General features: G+C 40.1%; 1 protein-coding gene across 2 annotated transcripts in view; it reads right to left on the bottom strand.

Moving 5' to 3' along the window:
• Positions 1–11,986, bottom strand: part of LOC128692414 (uncharacterized) — a 96,735-nt gene extending 84,749 nt beyond the window's left edge. Inside the window, exon 1 of one of the 2 annotated variants that reach the window (XM_053781583.2) lies at positions 11,859–11,986. The gene's annotated coding sequence lies outside the window, so the exon portion shown is untranslated. The remainder of the gene's footprint in view (positions 1–11,858) is intronic. The other variant, XM_053781585.2, reaches the window with a different exon arrangement.
• Positions 11,987–14,617: the final 2,631 nt, after the last annotated feature.

Here is a 14,617-nt window from a genome sequence, read left to right as displayed (position 1 = left end):
ATTCGATCGTCTTGAAATTTTCAACACCTGTGTAATGTATCGTGGGCAAGATTCACGGACCTATTGGCATGCGTGGGTGACCTATGCACAATGTGAGTGACCTGTGGACAGCGTGGGTGACCTATACACAGCGTGGGTGACCTATACACAGCGTGGGTGACCTATGCACAGCGTGGGTGATCTATGCACAGCGTGGGTGACCTATGCACAGCGTGGGTGACCTATGCACAATGCTACATAGGTCATTCACATATTTTGTTTCCGTGTGATAGGTGGAGACAAGTTCCTCTGATCACCTTTAAAACTTCACCACTAGTGAATGCTGCCAAAATGTTAGAATATTTAATGGATGTGTTGAGGCCAATTTCCTACTTATTTCCGAAATTGTTTAGTATTTTTCCTTATTGAATTATTTTGTCTTGATGTTGGTGAGGCACTCTTGATCCAAGGAATTGGCCACATCTTTACCTTGCTTAAACCGGATTTGAATGCCTCCCATCCGACAGGCGCTAGATAAGGGATACGGGTTTTGCTCTTTCCTCCAAATAAAACATAATTGTGAACGGCATCAATCTTCAATGGCTGGATCGTTTCATGGCTTAAGGCTGTGCAGACACAAATTTTGGTGGACTCTGTACAATAACTGAAAAATGAAACTTCTGGTCAGTTTTAAACTTTTAGTGCTGATGTGTTTACATGTAAACAATCTCTTGATGTTAGGCTGTGTAAGTTACCATGTACCAATTTTATTACTCAAACTGGTTTCTGTAAAATAATTGGAGAATGTCTCTTATCATAAATAAGTCAGAGTGATTGCTGTTATCTGGTTATCCTGGGTTTAACTTAATGTTCTTTTATGTGTCTATAATATTTGTGTCTTCAAGACTATTTCTAAGAATTTGTACGTTATGTATACTAAGCTTACATAAAACTTTCTTACTGTACTTTCCTGCAAGGTCAGCAGTAACAGCCTGGTTGATCAGACCCTGATCCACCATGAGGCCTGGACTCAGACCGAGCCGCGGGGGCGTTGACCCCCGAAACCCTCTCCAGGTAAACTCCAGGTAAGGTGGTCAGTCTTGGAGAAATGTTACAACTGATTTTGACCTTCGATGGTACCAATCTTTTTTTTTTTTGTGGAAATTGGGAAAAATTAAAACATTGCTTTACATGCTATAATTTATGAGTGCCATATCTGATCAGCTTTAATCCTTCCAAACTTCTTGTTAACTTATTGATGCAACTTCTGACCGGCTTCGAGCTTAATGTGCTTGTGTATTTTAGGATACTGGTCTTTTTGGCCTCTTTGAAAGGTTTGAATCATATCTGGTCTGTGTAATATCCTAATTTACCATTTTAAATGATAAAATTCAAATATTATTTTCCTTATAATGACTTGTGAATGATTCTTCTGACTCTCTGGAAATCTTCAGAATTTATATTTAATTGCATCACGCCGCGATCTACACGCTGTCGGTCGCATGCGGTGAGACAAACGATTGAAGACTGCGCGATTCTTTATTGGATCGCGCAGAGTCCTTTATCGATCCTTTATCGGATCGCACTGCTACTGAAATACATCTAGTTAAACCATACCCCGGCCGGGATTGAACCCGCGGTCAGAGAGTCTCAGTAATCCCGGCCGGGGTATGGTTTGTTTGCAATCGTGTCATTACGATTTCGTGAGTCACATCTAGTTAGATACAGTGACTAGTAAAGTGTTGTGAGTGAGAGTGGTGGACTGTGTCACTCAGACTGGCTTTACGACTGTGGCATTGTAGTACAAGAAATAACTAAAAAAGACACAATACCGTGACTGGAACAATACACAAATAACCCGCACATACCGACGACGTTTCGGTCCGACTTGGACCTAAACGTCGTTGTAAACTCCTCTCTTCAATGTGCGGGTTATTTGTGTAATGTTAATGTGATATTAACAACGTTAATGTGATATTAACAGTGACAAAATTCTTATGCCATAGTATGAATGTCTCTGCAGTATGATCAGGAAAATTCTCAGTAGTGCGACCAACAGAACTCTCCATGCAGTGAAGAGCAAATATGGAAGTCAATGTAATAAAAATACAATGATCAATTATGACCCAACGTTACTGAGGGTAATATCTCCAGTATTAATGAAAAATATTTTAATACTTAATTGCTAAATTAGGGTGACTTGTGGCTCACGAAGGTTCGACTCTGCCACAGTAAAACCTTCCTAGCATTCACTAGCCTTTTTTCACTAGTCCAGAGTCACTCTGGGCTAGTGAAAAAATGTGCAGCTCAACTTTACACTTGTTGTCCTTGTTCACCTAACAGTAAATATGTACCCGAGTGTTGATTGACCTTAATGGGTCTCATCGTGACCAACGGAAATTCAGTGGTGAAAAAATTCGCTAAAAGTATAGAATATCATTAAAATTATTTACAATCAAAATTTGATCATAAATAGATAGTTCCCAGTGATGCTCTAGTGTCATGGGAAACGTAAGTGTAATAAGTAAATTGATTCAGGTTAAAATATACAATATATTACATATGATAACAGAAGAATTAGAGTAACGCAGCAGTAGTTGTTGAGAAATGTTAGCCATGCCATTGGCGCTTGATACATGTGAGTCTTGGTCCTGTGTTTTCCTTCATACATGTGAGTCTTGGTCCTGTGTTTTCCTTCATACATGTGAGTCTTGGTCCTGTGTTTTCCTTCATACATGTGAGTCTTGGTCCTGTGTCTTTCTTCATACATGTGAGTCTTAGTCCTATGTCTTTCTTCATACATGTGAGACTTGGTCCTGTGTCTTCCTTCATGCATGTGAGTCTTGGTCCTGTGTCTTCCTTCATACATGCGAGTCTTGGTCCTGTGTCTTTCTTCATACATGTGAGTCTTGGTCCTGTGTCTACCTTCTTACATGTGAGTCTTGGTCCTGTGTCTACCTTCTTACATGTGAGTCTTGGTCCTGTGTCTTCCTTCATACATGTGAGTTTTGTTCTTGGCTTTACCTTGATACATATGTCTTGTTTTTTTCATTATTCCTTGAAACAAGTCAGCTGTTTCCTTTTTTTTATTTCATACACATATGGCTTTTTCTTGGTCCTTCCTTCATACAAGCCAACTGCTTTCTTGGCCCAGCCTTCATACACATGAGCCACCTCCTTCGGAAGGAGCAATGGTGTTGAATGATAAATGACTAAGTATATAATTTTAACTATGCTGGCCCCTCAGCTCCACTGCGTTGCTCCTAGTCATGATAATTATGAGAAAAAGTCGAAGGTTAAGGTTAGAGGCTGCTGTAACAGGGAATCTCTGATGCAACTACTAGTGCGCTCTTCCGGGCACTCCACCAGGCAAGCAGGTGGCTTCTATGATACTGGAGGACACGTAAGTGTTTCCGGGTAGACCACGAGACACACAGATGGTTCTTTTGATACTAGAGTACACAAGTGTTTCCGGGCAGACCACGAGACACAGATGGCTCGTATATTACTGCATGACACATAAGTGCCTCTGGGTAGGCTACGAGACACACAGGTAACTCCTATGACACTGAAGGACACTTAAGTGTTTCCGGGAAGGCCACGAGATACATAGGTGGCTCCTCTGACACTAGAGGACACATAAGAGTCTTCAGGTAGGCCACGAGATACATAAGTGGCTCAGGCATTCAAAATCTGCGTTGAATTGTGACTACTGAGTAAACAGCAGTGTTTGTGCTTCCAGTTTTGGGGTTACCCACCTTGGTGGGGAATTGATCTGTGTAACTCTCCCTCCCATCCATAAACGCTTATTAGTGTGAGGATGTCATAAGAGTTTGGAAGAAGGTAAGAACCGACCTCGCCGCACTTGACACCTTGTTGTTATATGATATAAACAGTCAGTGCAATCACAAAACCAACATAGAAACATAAATACAATCACACAACCCACATGGAGACCTAAATATAATAACAAAATATACAGACAAGGTGGACTGTTTATTTGGGTCTGAGTTCAAGGCTGATATACTGGTAAACAGTCCTTCCGTATTACTCCAGTTGTCTCTCCTGGCGTGTTTAGGAATATATTAATGTTATGTATACGACAGTGATGAGAGATGGAGAGGAGGGAGGCGGGTAAGGTGGTGAGAGAGACAAGATAACAGATAACGAAAGACAGAGGGACGAGAGATGAAGATGGTGAGGCAACAATATAAGAAACGGTAGACAGGAGGGGCGATGAAGGTGGTAAGAGAGACAAGTTAACAAGTGACGGTAGACAGATGGAGGGGCAATAAAGAGGGAGAGACAACGAGATAACAGGCGGGTTATTATCCAGTACACAGATCAAACTTTTATTTTAGATGAAGATTCGCTCAAGATTGAGTTTTTTCAGGCCCGCGCGCGCGCGTGTGCGTGTGCGTGTGTGTGTGTGCGTGTGTGTGTGTGTGTGTGTGTGTGTTTGAAGGCTGACAAAGCACCACATCAGAAAAGGACAGATTAATACGAGGTGCCAGTTACTAGCGGACAATTAAGATATAAACACTGAGAGTGAAGTTCTTGCTGCCTCATATACTGCCTCTCAATGTGACTTGTTTACCCCATGTGAACCAAACTCTGACTACTGGAAACACAGCCATTCTGTTATTCATCTTCAGACCAGCACTTAGAAGACCTATGTAACTGAAGCATATTACAATCAAGGTCTCTTTCCAGCAGTATATAATAAATATAATAATAATGATATTGTTATAATAATACTAATAATGATAATTATTATTATTATTATTATTATTATATTCACTCGAAGTGTTATTTCTGTACGAGTCATACAGCACCGGTAGAATGGAAGACAATTTATTCCGAGGAAGGAAAGGGTAACTCCATTCCTTAGATCAAGAACCCGTTTCCCAGCATGAAGGCATCCATCCACTTGAAGGGTCAGCTGGTGGTAGATACAACGATATGTGTATGGCACTAATGCGACTTTCCATTCATAACATATTAGTATGTATATCACTTAAGTTTGGGTTTCAGTGTCTGTTACACAGAGTAAAACAGAAGGGCGAAAGGGGCATCTTTATTGTCCCACAGCAAGGAAGAAAACGGCGTCCTGCTGGCACCACATCAAGAACGAAAGGACATGTTGCATACCACACAACAAGGCCTAATTTACCACCTCGTTTGCCCCCACAGAAAAACGTGAGTGAGTTACTCGCTTGATGGCTCGCTCTGTAGCAAGGAATGAAGAAATCCCTTTCTGGCTCCAGCAGGAAAAGAAGGAGCGTCTCGCTTGCCACGACAGGGAATGAAGGAGCGTCTCGCTTGCCACGACACGGAATGAAGGAGCGTCTCGCTTGCCACGACAGGGAATAAAGAAGCGTCTCGCTTGCCACAACAGGGAATGAAGGAGCGTCTCGCTTGCCACGACAGGGAATGAAGGAGCGTCTCGCTTGCCACGACAGGGAATAAAGAAGCGTCTCGCTTGCCACAACAGGGAATGAAGGAGCGTCTCGCTTGCCACAACAGGGAATGAAGGAGCGTCTCGCTTGCCACGACAGGGAATGAAGGAGCGTCTCGCTTGCCACGACACGGAATGAAGGAGCGTCTCGCTTGCCACGACACGGAATGAAGGAGCGTCTCGCTTGCCACGACAGGGAATGAAGGAGCGTCTCGCTTGCCACGACAGGGAATGAAGGAGCGTCTCGCTTGCCACGACAGGGAATGAAGGAGCGTCTCGCTTGCCACGACACGGAATGAAGGAGCATCTCGCTTGCCACGACACGGAATGAAGGAGCGTCTCGCTTGCCACGACACGGAATGAAGGAGCGTCTCGCTTGCCACGACACGGAATGAAGGAGCGTCTCGCTTGCCACGACACGGAATGAAGGAGCGTCTCGCTTGCCACGACACGGAATGAAGGAGCGTCTCGCTTGCCACGACACGGAATGAAGGAGCGTCTCGCTTGCCACGACACGGAATGAAGGAGCGTCTCGCTTGCCACGACACGGAATGAAGGAGCGTCTCGCTTGCCACGACACGGAATGAAGGAGCGTCTCGCTTGCTTCAGGCAGTACAAGCCGTACATGAACTTGTGACTCTCAGTGTTTTAACGGCCTTGAAATGTTTGTTATGGAGATAAGAAAGCAGAATTATGTGATAACATCAGTGTTATTGTTAACCACCGATACAAGACATAAAAGTCTACGAATCGAAACCAGTTTTTTTCCGATATCGAAATTCTTTTTTTTGCCGAAATCGGCACCGATACCATCAAAATAAGCAGATACCTTGACACACCCGTTCGTAAAACCAAGTACGTTATTGTGTATAGGTGCTCTGTTGTTATGGATTAATCTCCCCCAAATACTTTTCTTTTACAAGGTTAAATTTTTTTATTTTTCCACATTAAGCTGAGATAAAACAACGAGATGTAAGACAAAATCGGATAAAATTTATACGGGAAATATACATTCGATTTTACAGACACTGTTATAAATTAATGTAATTATTACAATAAAGATATTATTTGTTGTATGCATATTTTATTAAATTATGCAGATTTAAGATAAGAAAACCCAGAATGTAACAGTGTAAGGTTTTTCCAGTAGGACTCTTAAAGCATTTTAAGGTGATCCTCTAGATAAGTAGAGATTTCATTTGAATTTATATCACGCGATATACTCGATATACCTGTGTTATACCCATGATAATTTCAAAAGGTTTCTATATCCTCACAGCAAGGACTGGTGTCAAACTTTTCTCTTGGTTATCTGTTCAACTAGATTATTAATGTTGGCCGCCCGCTGATCTGGCACTTCGCAGTAGGTTGAATAGACAGGGACTACGGGTGAGGACAATGTTCTCTTATTGGTGCCCCTGAGTTTCACCAGGTCATTTTTCTTTCCTGTAGAAGTATTTCAGTATCTTTTTTCTTCTTCTGAACATTCCTCTATGCACACTTTCAATATCTCATCTCCATGTAGGTTTTCTCAGCGCAAAATCCTTCATATAGACCTTGTTTGCTTCTGTATTCGGCTTTTCCATGTACTGGTCAGGGTTAACGGTATTCAGCACCATTTCGAAGGGATGTCTTCGACAAAGATGCGTTAGACAGGAATGCATTGGATAGGGAGGAGGTATAACATTATTTTAGAGTAGGAGGCTGCCGGTGTGTTAAAAAAAAAGTCTCTAAGCTCACTGTTTATTTTTTTCTGTCATTTGTCTGGTTGCTGAGGTAATATTTATTGAGCTTCCTTTCACGGTAAACATTTCTTAGATTATCTACGAGTGGATTAATGCTTTCTGTACTTCAGTAAGGTTGTGATCGGAGTATATTGTATTTGAGAATGTCATGTCTCTGGTGAGTGAAGATCAAGTTCAGTGTATTTTCATTTCTGGTAAGGTCTGTTACGTTGGTTCAAGGCAAACTTTTCCTAGAGCCCCAATAAGTATATGGTATGTGACTGTTAGGCTAATGTGCTTCCAGGTACTATGTCTGGGACAATGCTGTTTCTGACGTCATCAATTTACCATTTAGAAGGTTGCAGTCTTCAAGGTAGATAATAGATGGTGTAGAATTTTCAAGGGTTTCAAGGCAGATATCTATCTTCCTTATTTGTTCGGTTAATTCCTCTATCGTTGTTGACGTTGATTGATATTCAAGGATAATTTCCATCTTCTCTTTCTCCACCTTCATACTTAGTACTTCTTCTGTTACTTAATTTCTCTGTCACATTTATATACAATGTGATTTTGCACCTACATCTGACGATCCAAAACATCACTTGCAAGTGCTTCACTACACACATTACCCAGGATTGCTGTGTACTCTAGTGTCGTGAGCATTACCCAGGATTGCTGTGTACTCTAGTGTCGTGAGCATTACCCAGGATTGCTGTGTATAATTACCCAAAAGTGTCAAGTTGCATCAAGAATCAAGGGAATACCTCCATTGACTGGCCCACATACATGCAAGCTTATCCCCATTTCTTTCTGTTAACCATGATGAAATCCAGAGTAACATCGTCTACTTTGACTTATCATTACATCTTTCCTCACTAACCTCTTGTGTGTAATGGAGTCAAAAGTTTTCGTGAGGTCAATATTATCTTCACCACCATTTAGGCTTCATAAAAAAAAATAATGGGTTGAAATTAAATGTGATTCTTGCTGGGATGTTTTAATTAAATTCTTTCATGTTTAATTTAGTTCAAGTAACTTTTCCAGTGTTGATTCAAGGGTAATTCGACGGTAGTAGGACGCTAGTAATCTGTCACCCATTTTTACAACAGCAACTCTCAGCGATACTTAAACAATTACCGAGTTTATTGAATTGTTGTACAGGTCTTTTACAGGACAACTTAAAAAATTTTAACACTTAGTACTGTTATTGATAATAACAATAATAACAACGGGGTAGTTGATGATTATTACAATTACCAGTTACTACTGGCTGCGATGGTAGAGACTACCGGTACCATCAGACGTCTGTCCTCACTGGTCATCGCTGTTGCCAGTAACTGCTGGTACTACAGATCGTCGTCAATTCCAATGACTGTCAACACCTCTGCTCGTCACAGTTGCCAGTGACTGCTGGCACCATTGGTCTTCACACTGTCCAGAGACTGTAAGCAAGACTGGTAGGCACAGATGCCAATGTCTGCTGGCACCACTTGGCTCAACAGTTACCGGAGTGCTGGTAGCAGTGATCATCATAGTTACCAGAGACTACTGGTATCACTAATCTTCACAGTTACTAGAGACTGCTGGTATCACTTGTTATCACAGTTACCAGTGACTAGCATCTACATTTAAAAAAATTTGACTAAATTTATTCTACTCTGTCAAAATAATATGATTACATGAGCAGTGGGCGGCCCTTCTGCACCTGATGTCACCCTCTCGACCAACATTATATATATATATATATATATATATATATATATATATATATATATATATATATATATATATATATATATATATATATATATATATGCAATGAGATCACAGTAAACAGGTGATTTCAGAATATGCAAAACAACCACTCTGAAAGAATAGAGAAATTCCAAGCGCTTTCGCGACTACTCACATTATCAAGGAACTATGATAATGTGAGTAGTCACGAAAGCGCTTGGAATTTCTCTATTCTTTCAGAGTGGTTGTTTTGCATTATATATATATATATATATATATATATATATATATATATATATATATATATATATATATATATATGTCGTGCCGAATAGGCAGAACTTGCGATCTTGGCTTAAATAGCAACGCTCATCTTGCCGTATAGGACAAGCGAAAATTTGTGTATGCAATAATTTCGCCAAAATCATTCTGAACCTAACGAAAAAATATATATTTCACTGTGTTTGTTTAGTATTAAATTATTGTAAGCAAATCTAAAATATATTTAGTTGGGTTAGACTAAAATAAATTGTTCTTGTTATAATAAGGTTAGGTAAGTTTTCTAAGATTCTTTTAGTGCAAAATTATAAATTTTTACATTAACATTAATGAAAAAATATATCTTTAAATGCTTAAGAGAAAAATTTAGAAAGGACTTAATTTTAAATGAGTTCTTGCTAATTGACCAGTTTTACATATTCGGCATGACATAATATATATATATATATATATATATATATATATATATATATATATATATATATATATATATATATATATATATTTATATATATATATATATATATATATATATATATATATATATATATATATATATATATATATATATATATATACACACAGTGATCACTCTCATTTATGCATTAATTGATAAAACACTCGCGAGAAACACGTCTGTGATAACTCTTCCAGTTCTACACTTACAGTATGACTTATTTCACAAACTTTCCCCATCCCTTACCTCTCTGAAATACCAATAACTTCTAATATTCTTAACAACAGCAGCAGTAGACTTTATTAGACGTTAAGTACAATAGCCATAATTAAAGTTATTCACAAAGAGGTAATTATTTTTTAACAAGCTATCAACGTAGTTGTACTATTTCTGAACTTTTGCAATTTGTTGTTTTTCCATTATAGTTTAGGAACTTTAAGTTATTATTCGTGGAAGTTCTGCTTGTTGAATGCCGTTAACACACTGTCCTGTGAGTTTTAGAACTCACTTGCCATGGATTCAAACCCCACCCGTTCCATGATTTGTCGTTTTTCCATTGTAAACCGTTTTTATTGATAAGCCGAGTGATGAATTTCGCGGTCTGTACCAGCACTCACAACTTTCTACACCAGTTAATTTTATTTTATTAATTTTATGTCATTTCCTTAGGCACTGCATTTCTTATTCCTGCACTTGCCAAGTCAGTATGTACTAAGCCGGCATTCTCTTCAGAAAGAGTAGATACTTCACTTTTTATTTACAATAGCCAGTAAAAGTCACATTCTTCCTAGCCTAGAAAATTCATATATCTAGAGTACTGCTCTCACATCTGAAGAAGCAGCCGTTTACCCATGTGTAGAGTACTGTTCTGGAAGCAGCCGTTTACCCATGTGTAGAGTACTGTTCTGGAAGCAGCCGTTTACCCATGTGTAGAGTACTGTTCTGGAAGCAGCCGTTTACCCATGTGTAGAGTACTGTTCTGGAAGCAGCCGTTTACCCATGTGTAGAGTACTGTTCTGGAAGCAGCCGTTTACCCATGTGTAGAGTACTGTTCTGGAAGCAGCCGTTTACCCATGTGTAGAGTACTGTTCTGGAAGCAGCCGTTTACCCATGTGTAGAGTACTGTTCTGGAAGCAGCCGTTTACCCATGTGTAGAGTACTGTTCTGGAAGCAGCCGTTTACCCATGTGTAGAGTACTGTTCTGGAAGCAGCCGTTTACCCATGTGTAGAGTACTGTTCTGGAAGCAGCCGTTTACCCATGTCTAGAGTACTGTTCTCACATCTTATGAAACTCTCTCTCTAAAAAACAATATCTTATGTAATCCCGAGGCACGTTAAGGACGCCATCACTGCACATGACCTCACGTCTAATCTCGAATAATTTTTTCTACGTATTTTACTCTCATCGCCTACTACATCCATGTTTCTTGTTTTCAAGCACTTAAGTTATGTATCCCCTCTTCCTATGATTACGTAATACATAGCATTCGCTTCTCAGGTATGTCATGTTGACGTTGCTAATCCCAGAGTTCTATACTGCCTCGCTTGTTCAGTGAATGGAACAAAACTCCCACATTTTTCCTGACAGCTCCAGTCCCTCAAATAAAATTCATAGTGGGTTTCATCTGGACAACAGCTTCATATTTTTTTGTCCGACCTGTAAGCATTAGTGAGTGGGCACGTTTAACTTTGCTCAGGTCTCCTCTGTATACAAAAACAATCACCGAAGGTCTTCAAGACCACTGCCCAACATTAAATAGGAGTTAAATTTATGTTAGCATTTAAATGCGTTTAAATACTACCGCAGAGTAATTATAATATGGATACAGTGTTCATCATCCGTTGTTCCTGCTAGCGTGGGACTCATTTGATGAGTTCTGTAACCTCTGTACACAATTGTTCTCTGTGCATCACTAGTAACTTGAGTATATGTTAACATTAACATATACATGTGCATATTACTTTTGTTGTTAAACCCTTATTTCACTTTATCGAATTCCTTCAAATCATATATGGTACAAGATTTAAACATGAAAGAAACAGTATAAGAGAAGAGCCATATATCATCCACATAAATTACACTGCCTGTAGACACCAGTCTTACACATCCCTACACGACTAGACGTGTCCGGGCCAGAAGACAAAATATCACTGCATTAGGAACTCTGCACACTTGCTGACACGACCAGACGTGTCGCATGCCAAAAGAGATAAGAGGAATTCTCACCTGAGCTCCAAGTCGTGTGAGTGTGAGTGTGGAGACGACTGAGCACTGAGTGAGGCAGGTAGTGAGGTGCCTCGCTGCCAGGTCCAGCCCACCTGACCCTGAGTCTCCCTATACTACGTAACGCAACGCTATGTATCTAGTTTAAATATTATTGTAGGCTTCCTTGTCTTCCTACTCCTGTTGTTTCTTTTTCTTCATCATGTTCATTTCCTTTTTCTTCCTTATCATATTTTGTTTCACTTCATCTTCATTTCCTTCTTTTTCTTCACCATCTTCATTTCCTTCTTTTTTCATAATCTTTTTTAATTTTCTTCATCTTCATTTTCTTCTTTTGGTCTTCATCTTCTTTTTCTTCATCTTTCTTTCATTTTCTTCATCATCATTTCAGTCTTTTTATTCAGCGTCATTATCATATTTTTCCTTTTCATCTTTCTTCTTCGTTATCATCTTTTTCTTTTATATCATCTTCATTTCATTCTTCTCCATCTTCCTGTCATTCTATTCCTTCATCTTCCTGTCATACTCCTCCTTCATCTTCCTGTCATTCTCCTCCTTCATCTTCCTGTCATACTCCTCCTTCATCTTCCTGTCATTCTCCTCCTTCATCTTCCTATCATTCTTCTCCTTCATCTTCCTATCATTCTCTTCCTTCATCTTCCTGTCATACTCCTCCTTCATCTTCCTGTCATACTCCTCCTTCATCTTCATGTCATACTCCTCCTTCATCTTCCTGTCATTCTTCTCCTTCATCTTCCTATCATTCTCTTCCTTCATCTTCCTGTCATACTCCTCCTTCATCTTCATGTCATCCTCCTCCTTCATCTTCCTGTCATTCTTCTCCTTTATCTTCCCCCACTTCTTCCAGGTAAACAAAAACACCAGGCTTCTTCAGTCAATAAGTCACAGGGTCGCCGCTACAGTCAGGAAGGACGCCTCAGGTGGGTTCTTCCTGCTTCACTTTTTTTGCCAACACGCACGTCGTGCTCCTCCCTAGAGTTTCTATACACGACCCACAAGCAGCCAGTGTCTCACCCTGATGAGAGTCCTCAGTGGCATAGATTGCAGTTTCACAAGAGGTGCTGAATACCTGAGATTTACTATAACGAACAAGGACCAGTATGACACTACGATGAGTTCACTCATCTGATCTTACTGTTGTCTGAACGTTGTCGTCCCGTCTTCATATTTCACACATAGTCACGGACAGACGCACGCATGCACACACACACACACACACACACACACACACACACACACACACACACACACACACACACACACACACGCGCGCGCGCACACACACATATACATACACACAGAGGGAACAAAGGGGGTGGAGGAGTGGCACTACTCATCAAAAATCAATGGGATTTTGAGGAGCTGGAAAGAGGAGACAAAGGAGGAGACTACTTAATAGGGACGTTTCAGTCTGGAGTTTCCATGATGGTAATTGCAGTGATGTACAACCCACCGCAGAATAGCAGGAGGCTAAGACATGAATATGATGAGAGTAACAGAGCGATGGTTGACACACTGGTTGAAGTGTAACATCACAGTCACTAGTGAAATGGTTGTGAAGCAGATAGACTGAAGCAAAATAAGTCGCCGGGTCCTGATGAGGTTTTTTCAAGGGTTCTTAAGGAATGCAAAATGGAACTCTGTGAACCATTAACTAATATTTTTAATTTATCTCTTCAAACAGGTGTAGTGTCTGATATGTGGAAGATGGCTAATGTAATTCCTATTTTTAAAACAGGGGACAAGTCGTTACCGTCAAATTACCGCCCAATAAGCCTGACCTCAATTGTAGGCAAATTACTAGAGTCAATTATAGCTCAGATTATAAGAAGCCATCTCGATAAGCATAGCTTGATTAATGATACTCAGCATGGATTCACAAGAGGCCTGTCTTGTCTAACTAATTTATTAACTTTCTTCAGTAAAGCTTTTGAGGCTGTTGACCACGATAAAGAGTTTGATATTATTTACTTAGATTTTAGTAAGGCTTTTGATAGAGTTCCGCACCAAAGACTGTTAAAGAAAGTGGCAGCTCATGGCATTGGGGGAAAAGTGCTCTCATGGATCGAGTCATGGCTCACAGACAGGAAGCAGAGAGTGTCCATAAATGGGGTTAAATCCGAGTGGGGATCTGTAACAAGTGGCGTTCCACAGGGATCAGTCTTGGGCCCGTTGTTGTTTATAATATATATCAATGACCTTGATGACGGAATTACTAGTGATATGAGCAAATTCGCCGATGACACAAAGATAAGTAGGATAATTGATTCAAACGTAGATGTTATGGAACTTCAGGAGGATTTAAACAAATTATATTCTTGGTCAGAAAAGTGGCAGATGCAGTTCAATGTAGATAAATGCAAGGTTCTGAAGCTCGGGAGTGTCCATAACTCTAGCACTTTTAAGTTAAATGATGTAGAACTTAGCCATACAGATTGCGAAAAGGACTTGGGGGTTATGGTGAGCAGCAACCTTAAACCAAGACAGCAATGAAATTAAGACACATGCGCAACATCTGGGTATCTTTATTGTAGACGTTTCGCCATCCAGTGGCTTTATCAATACAAATTCTAGGACACAACTTGAAGACAGTAGAACTATGTACAGAAGATGAGGTAATCAGTCCCTCAACCTAGGAGTAGGTGCGAAGAGCACCGTAGTCGTGGAGATTCTGAAGCAGAAGCAAGGAGCCTGGCGCTTATATAGTAACGTCAGGTGTAGCAGACGAAGGCATAGTCACT

The sequence above is a fragment of the Cherax quadricarinatus genome, chromosome 53, assembly GCF_038502225.1.
Source record: "Cherax quadricarinatus isolate ZL_2023a chromosome 53, ASM3850222v1, whole genome shotgun sequence".
Classification (NCBI taxonomy): domain Eukaryota; kingdom Metazoa; phylum Arthropoda; class Malacostraca; order Decapoda; family Parastacidae; genus Cherax; species Cherax quadricarinatus.
This window is presented reverse-complemented; position numbering and strand designations above follow the sequence as displayed.